Source organism: Perna viridis, chromosome 14, assembly GCF_037379345.1.
Source record: "Perna viridis isolate PV_CMFRI_1.1 ecotype Kerala chromosome 14, ASM3737934v1, whole genome shotgun sequence".
Taxonomy (NCBI): Eukaryota; Metazoa; Mollusca; class Bivalvia; order Mytilida; family Mytilidae; genus Perna; species Perna viridis.
Genome location: NC_142458.1, coordinates 22,831,581 through 22,846,500, shown reverse-complemented (window position 1 = coordinate 22,846,500; position 14,920 = coordinate 22,831,581).

The window sequence follows — 14,920 nt, the reverse complement described above, 5'->3', positions numbered from 1 at the left end:
CGGAAATCGCTCCAAAACAAATCTCATTCCACTTGCTAGCCAACACTTTTCCAGCTAAAACATGAAAAACTGACAATAGTTTGTCACCAATGCAAGGAAGGTATAGATTTGTCTTGCCCAGTATCAGACTGATCAGTTGCCTTTCCGTCGTATTCACCCGATTGCAACCCGATAGAGCATTCGTTGGCTATTCTTGGGTAGGGTCGGGCAATTTAGCCTCCTGTGGCGGAGCCCTATGGTTCCTACTCCGGAAGAATAACGTGCGAGGAACGTGGCATCTTTCCCAACACGGTGCACCACTATCGTTTGCGGTCAGGTTTTACGCATTACTGCCTGACATCCCCAGCATGTAACATAACAGGAGTACCCCATTCCACCACATTGGGCACACAACCCAGTTGCTCTGTGGGTATAGCGCCCTAGCCCCCGGCTTGGGTTCTGAGCACTATTTAGTCGCCTTTTACGACAAGCTTAGCGCTGCTGCTGGCCTATTCTTTTAGCACCCGGACCTGCACAGGGTACGGTAACAAAAAATTTCCTATTTGTTTGAATAAAGTATATTTGTTAATTTTTGTTTTGCAATTAATGATTAAAAGGATTAACTAGCAGTCTTTACAAGTATAATATGGGAGGTTAGAAACTTTAATGGACAATATTACACACTTTCTTAGTTTGTCGGTTAATTAATTTTAATAATAAGGTTATTAGGTAAAAGTTCGTCTGGTTTTGAAACTGTTGATAAGAATTTTTCTTCAATAATGAGGAGTTTCATTTATTTCTCAATGTTAGACTTTAAACATGCGAGCTTTAGAGAGCATGTAAAAATTAAAGGTAACCACACAAAGTGAAAAAAAATGGTTAATATCTAGAATAGATTAAGTAAGAATTGGTTTTTCCCCTGGAAACAACAGAAGAATTGTTTAGTGTTAAATGGCGGTAAACATATCATCGAATACACATGGTTTGATTTTTTTCAATGATGCCAATTAAATTCTTTGTCAGTGTAACTATATCAAAGAAGTATTCTTATAGTTTAAACGAATGGAAGAAATGCGCTGTCAAACATTCTTTAAACGAATTTACAGCTAAATCAGTTCATATAGCTCTGTTCATTACAAAACACTTTTAGAGACGATTTTTGTGTTGTGACTTCCGCAGTATATTCGATTGAATGGGCTCACGAGTTGAACGGTTTTATATATTCTGATGACAATCGTTTTGTTCGGTCTTCATTAAAACCCAAAGAAATTTGTCGGTAGACCTGTACTGAATAAAGATCCCGTTAGTAATGTTACAAATATTGAGTTGTGTTTCATGTGCAATAACTCTTAAAGTTTGCTAGGAATTGGGGTCTCACTATGATGCTACTGTCATATTAATAGAAATCGTAGATTTGATGAGATGAGTAAATTGAGATTTCACATTTATGGACGATTATTATTTTTTATTTCACATGGTTAAACTGATTAATACAGACAATGTTATGGAAGTTTATTTCTAAACGCACTACTTTTAATTTCAATATAATACAATATAATACATGTATGTACCTACATTACTAGTCTTTGTCAGGTTAAGATTCCAAATTGAATCATTTAGTATTCGAACCTTTTTAGACCCAAATGTGTCGAGATTAAAGCTGGTCGCTCTTAATTATAATTTTGGTCTCCTTCATTACGCACAGGCGGAGAAACTGCAGCTACTTAGTCGGATGTTAATGAAAAATGTATCAAGAAGCACGGTAGATGCAAGGCTGATTTGTTTCCAAAGACGGTTGTAATGTATTCATCACATTATATAAATAGGTGTTATGTGGGTATAGAATATACATAATTATTGTGGTTCGGTAATGATACGCGTTTTACGCAATGCAGTAACCGGAAAAGCTGTAATTATAATTAATCATACATCATACAAAAAAAAACATCTCAATGAATTGACATCTGTATATAAGGTTATTTCCATTAAATTATTATGAGAGGCCCTCATGAACTCTCGTTTCGATTCAGATTTAATACGGATTGTCCACGCATTTTTCACTATATATGCAGGGTAATCAAGGCAACCAAGGTTCCAGTTGAAATCAAACGAATAAAATCCAGGGAGAAAGATCGTATATGGAAAACAGAGAAACACAACAGAGAACATCAAATAACCAAAATAATACGTACAAAGCAATAAAAGTAAATGAGCAACACGGTTATTAAAAACTAGCAGCATGGATCAGGTGCACCAATTGGGTAAGCGTTCTCTGCTTTTACTAAAACCAACCGCGCCAAGCTGTTCATAAAAAAACTTAAGTTCGTAGTATACGATACAGGAAAGAAAAACTATGACACTTCTGTAGCGATGTCTTATAGCAACATAATCCTGTCCCTGAAGTCTAATTATAAGAAGTGAAGCGCGGTACAAAAAGTCTGCATAGTTTCCGTTAGCTCTGGCATAACGTATGGGTTATGATTTGAAACCTCCATACGAAGCTGCTGAAGGGATCTTGCCACGTGCGCAGATAAAAAGGAAAGTTGACAATACGGAATGAAAAGTCACCACGTTTGTCGTAGAGTTTGTCGATAGTTCTCCTTTTCATCGAACTCTAAATGTAGGTCAAGGTATGCAGCTGACTTCATGCGCAAGATCTGTAGTTTCCTTCATCTCGAGTTCTTTGGGAGTAGATGCGATGTATGAATACCCTGAAAATGAGATTTTGTAACTATAGAACATAATTTATATAGCGGAAACTGAGATCAAAGGATCAAGCTAAACGATGCTCCTTCACTTGGATTAGATCAGCTATAAAGTCAGTCGCATAAGAGTGAAGGAGTAGGTCGGCGAGTATAGGAGCACAATCAATTTCCATTGGAATGCCTACCGTTTGTTGACAAAGGCGTCCACCACACTGGACAAATATGTGGTCGATAAAAAATTCCAGCATTTTGAAAACATTTCCTTCGGTACATTTGGAAGATAATTTAAAATCGATTGATTGCAAAGTATGAAGAATCTCTACCAAGTACTTCATATATATGTAGGTGTCTTTTTTGCAGCAGAAACGATGTAAAATGTTTTTGATGTCTTAATTGTCACTAAGTATAGGGAATAGAAGTATAAAGAGTTCAGAAGTCATAGGTCTTAATTCTATTATATGCTAATGATAATCTTGAATGGAGAGTTTCCAGAAGATCTGTCGAATGTTTCATGAACCACATTGAATTAATACTACTACGGGATATTATTTATTTATAAAAGGTTTCATTTAAAATCGTAAAAGAGTATATGAATTAATAACAGATGCGAGGGAAATGATATGAAAAATAAAAACCTTTGAAAATTTATTCAGCTTGAGCAATAAAAGTAAATGCATGCAATTTAAAAAAATACATAAATATATATGAGCAATTGTTCGATCGTATTTAAAATCAGCTATGTGGACATCAGATAGTGCCTGTGTTTTCATTTAGTATTAATACTTTATGAGACAACCGTAGATAATTTATTATTTTACGTCATTCAGCCAGATTCTACTGCAACGAGAACAATAGAAATCGTGCTCTCTTTTAGTTGAAATGGAAAAGTGAATCATGTTAATTGCCGTTGCTAATGACATTAAAATCTATTTTATACCAAAAGGGTGATAATTTTCAATTACGATTAGTAATATTATAAGTAAACATTAAATTATCAATAAAACTGTATGAAATAACAGTAAGATAACGCCTCGATCATCTTTAATTGAAATGATGTTAGTGGGGTACATTTAATAAAAAAATGGATCACGCTGCGTTTGACAAAAAAAAATAAGTGAGTCGGGATATTGAAGGGTTACCGATGGACACATGACATAAATCTACCTAGGTTTATTTGTAGATTCTGTGAGCTGTCTGAATATCTGCGAGTTTAGGAATAGGTTCTCTATCCACGTCATTTTTTTTTGTTTTTTTTTTTTGGTTTTTTTTTTGTTTTTTTTTGTTTTTTTTTTTTGTTTTGTTTAGTTATTCCATGCGTTCGTCTTGTTGATTTCAGTTTAACGTTTCAATACTGAATCCTTTTTCGTCCTTTCAGTTTCTTATGTTTGTTTTACAACCACATAGCCTCTAATTTTATGGTTAACGAATTTTAAAAATATGCCACATTTTTACAATAGAAAATTCAATTACACCACACACACACGCACAAAGTGTATACCGAGAAAACATCCTGATGACGACAAAACTTTCGTTGTTCAGAGGACTAAAATAATATAAATACTATAATACCCACAATCGAAAATCCATTAAGTGTCATCCTTTTTTTGTAAAGTTTACTTAACAAAGCCGGGTCAACTTTGTTTAATACATCACACCTATAAGAAAGTATAATGCAACCTAAAAGAAACCAATTCAAATTCAACAAGGAATGTGAAGCTTTCCATGTCGCAGTTCTTGGCAAGAGTTTAAAGCCGCGATGCCAGTCATTAAATCGTGATGAACTTGAAGCCGCTCTTCCAGTAGAAACAGATAAACATCAACAACTAATTGAGAGCATGCAAGGACGAAATCAGGCCCTAGTTGACACTTAATAGTTATGACTTTTTTTTCTGTGTTTGTTCCATTTAAAAATAAAATTAGATAAAATTGTAGTAGTTACGATTTTTGCATTATTTTTGTTTGCATATTAAAATAGCAAATTTTGAAAAATGAAAAACCGTAATTTTTCAAAAATTTTAACTTTAAGTAAATTACGGTTTTTGCTTACGCATTTTAAGTACATGTATTATGCACTTTTTTCTTAGCATGGACAAGGTGCACCGGTAGGGTAAGCGTCCTCTGCTTTTCTAGAAACATCCGCCAAGTTGCTCATAAATAACGATTCACGAGTTCATGATGACGACCATAAAACTTCTGTAGTGATGATATCAATCTTGTAGCAACATAACCCTGTTCCAGAAGCCTATTTGTTTGAGTTCTGACGCGATACAAAAAGTCTGCGTAGTTTCGGCAAGCTCTGGCATAACGTATAAGTTGTGATATGAACACTCCATACGCAGGTGCCGAAGGGATATTGCCACAGATGAAAGGAAAGTTGACAATTCTAAATGAAAAGTCTTCACGTTTGTCAAATAGTATAATCATATTAGAAAATGTTACACCATAATTCAACAATCAATTTAATAAACCGTATATATATACAATATATATTCAGTGACTTAGCATATCGGGAATTTGGAAATGAGGCAAAGAAACGGTTGTTTTGCAAGCTTTGCCGAGCAATTTACCCCGTTTCGCGTCGAGTAATCCATATTTCCGATATGCTAGAACACTGGTGTTGTATTGTGTTTATCCTGCAAATAAAAGAACTTTTGGTTTTAGCCTATTCTATGTAAAATCGCCTTTATACGTGGTTTACCTCTATTGCACCTTTTATGACGCAACGCGGAGTAATTTCTTAGCAACAGCATGGGTATGTAAATCCGTGCAAGTCTGCACATTCATTTTAGAATAATACAGTCGGGAGAAAATGCTTTCTATATTTGTAACCTTAACATTTTTTTAAAATGTAAATGACTTTAAAAGTATTTGAAACAAATATTTTATTTGTGATTTTATGCCGAAATTGATCCTTATGCAACACTATGGGTGCGGGGCTGAGGTATTTCTTTGTTGTGTAACCGGCTACGCACTTTTCTGAAGAAATTGTTGACAATGGGCGCTGAATTGAGTTCGCAAAATTTATGATTTATTTTGAACTTTATATCGTGAAAATCACATATCATAATCATATCATAATAATATAAATGAAAAAGGTAGCTTTTTTATACCTGGATAAAAATGTCTTGTCAATCGCTTTTATTGTATCATTTCGTCAAGAAACGCGTCCTTCATGCATAAAATCTTGCGGTGATGCATGTAAACATTAAGATTCTAGATTTTCAACGTCGCACCATAAATCTTTGAGTTAACAAGATGATTTGACTAGGTCTGAGATCAGAGATGAGCTGAAGGTCTGAGAAGTCTGCAGTTGAATGAGGAACAAGAGGTATAGACCAGCGTAGGGTTACAAAATACCACAAAAATACTCAGACACCATTTTGTTTTATTTTTCATACGTCACATAAAAATCAAGTCACTATTTCAATATTCAAACCATTCATTTCCAATAAGGAGAGATATTACATACGTACAAAATGTATGAATGATTTTCTCAGCCACATTGATACGGAGGCCGCTATATTGTTAACAGTTTCCAAGGCAAAAAGTAGTTCCGACGTGTGGGTAGCTTATTCTAAAAATAACTATTCAATATCGATTTACAATACTGGACATGCATTGGCAGAAAATGCGTCCTTTGCAGGATAATTTAGTAAACAAGTATCATTGAAATGGGAAAAATACTATGAACAATACTTTTAATGATTCATAATGATGATTCTGTACATCTTTAATCTAACATCGATTATATCATAAAAGGATTCCTATCGAGTCAAACCTTGGTTTAGTAAATAAAAATTAAACGAACTGTAAGCATGATGAATATGTAGATAAGAATTGATATGGGTTTATTTTATTTCTTTTGGGGAAAATTTGTGCTTAAAAATTAATTACGAGTACCGGATACTGAAGATATGCATCTGATTCATATCAAAGAAAGCAATTTGCTTCAATCAAAATACAACGGATACCAAGACAATAAATTTATAATAAAATGCATGCAGTTATTGTGTTTTTAATTACGAAATACTGTATGTGCCACAATAAATAGCAACAAATATAATGATGATGATGATGGTACCAGTTTGTCGAAGCTTGAGGCAGCTGTGCCTGACTCAGTTATTGTGCACACGGGTCTTTAGAAATCGTATGCGTGAATACAATACAATATTAGAAATTAACTTTCGGGTAGGCAGTAAATATCGTGTTTTTTTTCAATTTTTTTTATTATTTATTCATTTATTTTTATTGGTAAGACCATGGGGGCGCATTGGCATTGTTGGATCGTCGCTGATTAAATTTGCGTTGATCTTCCTTGAATCACTAAAGCGTTTTGGGTCAAACCTACGTTTAGATCGGCTTAATACTCATATTAGGTGGCAGTCGATAAGTGATACGGTTACTCATCATTTTTGCAACCAGATCAAATAATGGGTCGGTATGAGGCCACATCCAAAATGCTGGTGATACACGTTGTTAATTATTCATTTATTAAATACAATTTTAGTTAGAATGTTATCTGCATTGATTAGTATTATGTTGTTTATATGTATTCATTATTGAAATATTAAATGCTGTGGACATTTCACCAATTATTTGTTGTTTGTATTTAAGAACTTGAGATAAATGAATGTCAGATCTCAACTTAAACTCTGTTTTTGCTTAATTTTTGCATTAGAGTTAGTAATTGGTATTCTGTTTTTTACGTCACAATTATATGATTCTACCATTTCATACGTGAACTGCATTTGCCGTTTGAGATTTAAAGAAGCCAGCAAAGCATTTGAAGGAGGACAATATCTCTCCCAGCCAAACCCGCATACTTTAATGTGTTGAAATAGAATGTATACTGCTGTCTCTTTGTATTTGATTTCAGATTGGTATGAAAAGTTAATCCAGCTGAACCTAGACTTAGCCAGAGGGATCTTCAGGAATTATCACTTAACTAGACCATTAAGCTTTCTGTGTATAACTTTGACTACATGTGGTTTCAAACGCGGGTGAAAATTTGTTGTATGAAAAAAAACGTCGGAGAATTAAATTAATATATTTCGGAACTAAATAATAGACAGATATTTTTCCTTTGAATCTGTTTAATGTTTATACATATGACACACTTCGCTTCATCTAATGACTATTTTCATTAATTTTTAAGGTTTTTGTTGTCATCACCTGCAGTTCCCACGATGATTCTGAATATTGCTGTTTGAATTATCTGTGTGCCCCCGATTATTGTTATATTCTGTTTTAATACTGATATTCAGTCGAATATATATGTTTTCGTTGTTCGCCATACTCAAGTTATCTGCGGGAACCAAATGTTCGCGATCTGCGAAATATTATTAGTAATAGTGATTCTAATCTGCAAATTTCTCATTCCAATGCCATCTTCATTGTTCATTTACTCAATGCAATTTCAGTTAAAAGGCGATCTGCATTGTTTAGTCAGGTTCCAATCAATATAACATATAATGTTATATATTTGTAACTTTATTATTTTGACACAAGTGCTATCTTTCATTCTTAATAATAAATATTTAAAACTATGATATCCAGGGAATGTATTTGTCCTCAAAGTTTTAATGGAACGCTTTGAGCTACCGTTTTAATGATCAAAATGAAGAACAAAATGATATCTATAAGCAGGGTAGACATATATCAAACTCATATTAAATATCTAATATCTAATGTATTGATTAGTCATTTTTATCATTAAAAAATCATGAATTTATTGTAAGTTACTATAGAAATATCGAGAAATGATCGCAAACAATTTCATTTTATATCATATTATTTACATACATAAATAATTGATTCATGATATGTTTAAAGATCTGGAATCACATATACAATGTGGCAATTTATTCCATAATTTAATGGCGAACCGTACGAAATACTCTGAATAAAAAATTGTGCGAGTACGAATCTCAGTTATATTCCGAGATTGACGCGTGTTATGAGTATGCTGATCTGTGACTAAGTTTGGTATAATATTACGTAGATAAGCCGGTGTATTATTTGTCAAAATCTTTTAAAGTAATAGTAATCTATGCCATTCTCGTCTGACGGAAAGTTTTTCCCAATCAGCCTCCTTATATATTCTATCGATTGAGATAAGTTTTGCAGCCCCAGTTACAATTCTTGCGGTGTCCAGTTGAACGTTTTCAACTTTATCGATGAGGGACTGGTTGTTACAATCCCAGATTACATCCCCATATTCCAAAATAGGTGGAATAAAACTCATATATATTCTCTGCAAAGTATATCTATCGACAGAGAATTTGAGTTTTCTAATTATGTTTAGTCGCTTGTTTGATTTTTTAACGATCTATTAAATATGATCTTGCCATAATCCATTGTTCGATATTATAACGCCAAGGTCTTTATGACTAGTAACCTCTTGTTTATTGATTCATTGTCAACGGCGGGTGAAGTGGTTTGATTTGTTTACGTGAAATGATCATTGACTAAGTTTTTTTTGCGGATTAAATTTTACTAAACACCTTTCTGACCATTGGTGAATTTAATCGATATCCCTCGTCAGTATTTCTGCCGATTCAGCTGCATTATCTTTCTCTAGGTAAAGACTTCTACCGTCAGCAAATAATTGAATAGATGCATCGATTTCGTCTACAATATCATTAATAAATACTAAAAAGAAAAGAGGAAAATAGAACCCTGTGGAACACCAGCATTTATATCCCTCCAATCGAACTTTTTACCGTTAAGGATTACTCCCTGTCCCCTACCTGTGAGGTATTGTTTAACTCAAATTAATAAATTGCTAGATATTCCGTAATTTTTCTAGCTTAAATAATAACTCCTTATGCCAAACACGATCAAAAGCTTTGCTAGTATCGCAAAATACTACACGAACTTCCTTCCCGCTGTTTAATGCCCTATCAAACTCATTTGTAATATAAACAAGTTGGTTGATTGCCGAGTCACCGCAAGTGAAGTCCGACTGGTTAGGAGTAATAAAATTATTACCGAAAAGAAAATTGTGTATATATTTGTAAACACAACGTTACATACATTTTGATATGATGCAAAGCAGGGAAATGGTTTTGTATTTTTTTACTTCAATAAGGGTCCTATTTTTGAAAACGGGGCTTACATGTGTTTGTTTCCAATTATTCGGAAAAAAAACAACCGACAATGATAAATAAACAATCTACATAATGGATCCTTTAACTCTGATGACGTTTCTTTTAGAACCCTGCGCTGATCAAATCGGGACCAGTTGCTTAACTATTATCTTGACATTTCAAGATATCTTCAACGTCATTTTCAGAAAATTCTATATTTTGAAGTAAATGGTCATTTTCCGTATGGTTCTGTACTTCGGTATTTCACTCGTTAAATTTGGTCTGCGATACGTAAAAAAGTTATTGAACTCGTCTTCTTTTTAAATATCATCAAAAATCAATACATTACCTTTCAATAACGGAGGAATAGTGGAAAACGATGATTTGAGACCCGAAATGTGTCTACAAATCTTCCACCAAGGTTTTTCGGTCGATAATTTATTCAAACGATTATCGTTTTAATATATACGCGCACTTCTAATTTTAGAGGTGACTTCATTTCTATATTTACGAAATTTTGCCCAGTCGTGCGGTCTATTGATTCGTCTGGCTTTTCTGTATATTCAAATTTTGCGTCGAATACTCTTCTTAATATTGTGTGTTAACCACGCCGGCTCGTTTTTCCGAATAGTAAATGTTCTATTCGAAATCGTTGCATCGACAGCTTCCAATACGCGTCGATCTTAAATCAATATCGTTAGAGTCAAATAAAGAGTTCCAGTCACACTCTGCTAATATTCGCCTAAAATCGTCGTAATTACCGTGGTTATAAAGCCAAATCTTACGCTTATAGGTGGTATATTTCGGTTTCTGGATATTCCCGAATCCCACGATGGGGCAATGGTAACTAATTTGATCTAATAGAGACGAACCTACAGCAGTATATGGAATAAAATTTACATCATTTGTAAAAATGAGATCAATTAAGGACGACGAATGTTCAGCATGGTCATCAAGTTGTGATAAACTATAACGTGTGGATATATTCCAAATTGTCGAGTTCACATTAAGATTTGGTTAATTGTCGTTAAAATCACCAGTGGCGACCACATAATCAGCATGGTTATGATTAATGGCCGCTTCTATAGAATCATCGACTAATTCCCATATATCATTTAAACTGTCTGGAGGAACTTAAAACGTCCCATACAGGACCGATTTACCGTATACATTTAACTGAAGCCAAATAGAATCAAGACGGTCGTTTTCCAAGTCTAGCCTACGTGTCGCGAAAATATTGTCCTTTACATATATAATAACTCCGCCTCCGCCTCCTTGTTGGGCCCTCTGTCTCGGCGAAACGGGTTTTGAAAATTATCCAATTCAGTGGATTCATCGGATTGATTGGAATGTAGCCACGTTTCGGCAAACGATAAAATATCAAACTCGCTGTATTCAGCTAATACTTAGTCTAATTTTGGCATTAAGCTTTGAACATTGAGATGAACAAACGATACGGATTTGGAAAGTATCGAAAACATATCGGAGTTGTCGACTGAGTCATAAGAGAAAACGTTCGAAGTTGTGTCGCTATCACGGTCGGCATTGGGACCAGGGTTACTCACACTATTGTCGGAGCTTAAATATTTAATATGCATACATAGACATAAAACAATTCTAATAACATTTTGTTTGTTAGATAACAATAGCACAACATTGATATACAGAACTTCAAAAACAGATTAAGACGTTTTTTGTCCCATGAATGAACTTAACTGGAATATTGACCCACTCTGATTTTATAGAACTGTAAACTAATACCCATTAATTAAGTGACACCCGTAGTATCCATCATAGAATGAGAGAGGTCAAATAGTAGTGACATTTCAATATAATTGATGCTTGTTCAATAAGGACACAATAAATAACACAATATGACTTGCGCAAGATATGGGTTAAACTTTCCTAAAAATACAAAATAGGTACATGTCGGTTACTTCAGTGAATAAAAAAAAATATATGTAATAAGCATGTGTTCGGAAAAATAAAATATGTAAGTGAAAGAGGAAACAATGGTTGGTTAAATTGGTTCATCATAGATATTAATAGCTAATGAAGAAGAAATATATATGAGAAAATTTACCTATTGATCATATATACATAAGGAACAGTAATACACGCGCATTTTAATCGAATATTTTACTAACAGAATACATACAATAACCGGAGTACTAATTGATAGGGAGTGGAAACAGTATGTGGGGTGATTAAATAGCGCTTTATCAATTATAGGAAAAGGAACGATGTTTAGAGTAATGATACTTTAAATTGTTGGACAAGTATATCATACTGGTTTATGACAAAACAAAACAAAACACGTAATTCATTTCGACCATGAAATATAGAGCAGGATTGCATACATGAAAGAAAATTTACAATATCAATAAGCTATACCTATTGACATGTTAAATTGAGCAAATTCAATGCATAAATCAATATTAATCAATGGACCTTGATATCTCATGACAGTTAATACTCTCGGCTCGCTTGAGGGGACATTTTGACAATAAGTGTTTTATAATTTTAAGGTAAGTAAACAAAGCCTTAGTCAAATGAAAAAAAATTAGTTTATTCATTGTTTTTCTTAAATCAACATTTAATTGTTAACTGCTGCAGCTGCATATGACAATTTTGGAATTGTACTTGTGTGGTTATGTCTCGAATCAGGTTCATCTGTTGGACGAGGAGGATATATAATATTCATTGCTCACCGGTAATTGTCACTTATGACATTTCGGAGCACCGACTTTGTATTTGTGGCAATGAAACAGTCCGTGTTGTCTTTCTAAAAGATCTTGCCATCAACTGTCCAGGTTTGCTTCATGAACCTTTTGTTTTTGAGTTGACGAGCCTTGTAGGCTATCGAATTACGAGTTTTTGCTAGATCCTCGTTAATAAGCACAACACTGTTTTCCTCACTCTCTTTCAGATTTTTGCTTGACTTCAATATTCGCTTTTTGACAGTAGGATCTTTCAATCTGACGATTATTTGTCTCGGTGGAAAACTTCAGTCCTGTCTGCCAATACGCACAGGGTTACCGACCCGATGAGAGCGGAGAATTTCACAATTCTTGATACTCAGTATCAATACTCTCCACAATTTTGGTAACGATATCGGTGGTATTTTCAGTTTTACTTTCAGGTATACCGCTTACCAGCATCCGTCTGCCATAATGTTCAAGGCATCGATGTCGTGTCGTAATTTATTTTTCTCCTCTGAGAGACGTTCAATTTCACAGACATCAGGCTTTAAAGCGGTATTAACAGCAGATTCTATTGTCGCTTTGATAGTTGTCTGTATTTCATTAAGTATTACGATTTTGAGTTCTTGGATAATGGTGTTTATGTCCCTTTGCTGCAAAACAAAAGCTGGTATGTACTTGAAGCATTATAGGACATCTACCTTGGGTCCATGACGGGGTTGTATGGGCGGAGATGCAAGACGTTTTATGAGGTTGGTCAGACGGTGGAGTGGGATAACTTTCTCTACGTCACCTGTTATCAGGAATGTAGTATGACATTGGATATTTAAACCCAGGATAATTATGATACCAAAAACAGGTGGGCAGTTTGTTTGTTTACATTGATATACGTTCTAGTTATTTTCACACTCTACCTGAACTGAGGTACGCCCAGTGAAATAAACACATCATAACAATAGACAAATAATTAAATCACTACGTCCTTTGCCATCAAATGAATAACAGCAACAGTAAATGAACATTTTCCACACATAACATATGATGAACCAATTCTTGGAAAATTGTAGTTATATTATCATATTTATGAATATTATTAGGAGCAAAAATTCATGTCTACTGTATATGGAGCATGCGCGACCTCAAGAATTTGTTATGTACGCCAAACTACACTAGACTAGCAAACAAGGTTAAGCAAAACTTATTAGTTGAATAACATTTATTTCAGAACTTCATGATAATGAATCTATTACAATTGTCTCATTATAACAAACACTGTTGAAAAATATCAGAATGTTTTATTCACTTCGTCTACAGAAACATAACTGAACTAAAAAATATTTCATCATCAAGGCCTCATTCCAAATGATGCTAACTTTTTGTCACTTTCATTGTAATGTCATAACAAGTTCATCCTAATTAAAATTGTGTACAAGTTTTTTTTTATTGTTTTTGCGATAAAAAGATATAAATATTAATATGGAACGTTGTTACGCCTTAACTGTAATATGATGAAACATTGAAAGACACAAGTCTTCATGCCATCCTGTCAATATCTAGTATAAGATTTTTTTAAACAAAAAAACTAAAACCATAAGCCTCATCAAAAATTCATTATTTACACGCCGCTATAATGACGTCTTTAGTCTCATTAGGATAAACATAATGGTTAATAATTTAATAATTTTCATATAGACGATGCACTCTCATTCTATGGGTGTCATTCATTTGACCTTTATTACAAATTAGAAATATGTTTGTATTTATGGTTTTTTTTTGTTGGAAAACTCAATTCTGTCAAATATCGTATTTTTTTTTTTTACTTCACGACCTTTTCCAATTTTTAAGTCCTGAGCTAGCGCAGTACTTTATATATGAAAAAAAAAACAGACATTTATGTCTTAAATACATTAAAAATGAACGATATATAGATCTACAAAAATCCCTGTACGGGGAGGGGTTTAATGCTGGCCCATGGACTATGAAGTTTAGTTTATTTTTTATAATTTTCTTTTTTTTTATTTTTTATCTATTTATTTTTTATTTATTTATTTATTTATTTATTTATTTTTGGTGTGTGTGTAGGGGGGGGGGGGGTGGTTCGTGGGTTACATTGTTAAGGACAATAAATGTAGAATATGAAATGAAAAAAAAAGAAAAATGTACAGTTTAAAATAGCAAAATACACGCATTTTAACCAACCAATTATTAATATTCGTTTCGATAATCGTAAATGCCTTATGTATATTATTACGTGAGTTCTTTCTATCATTTGATATCATGCTTTGTGTTATGCCTCAATGGTCGTTTAACTTTTGAAACCTTCAATTGGAAAATGCTGTTTGTTCAAATACTTTTTTCTTGAATAAGTAAAAGCTGAATCCTATGACTGTTGGGCATTGATGTTTCCCCATAAATGAGTTGTTTAGTTTTTCCTATAGACAAAGTG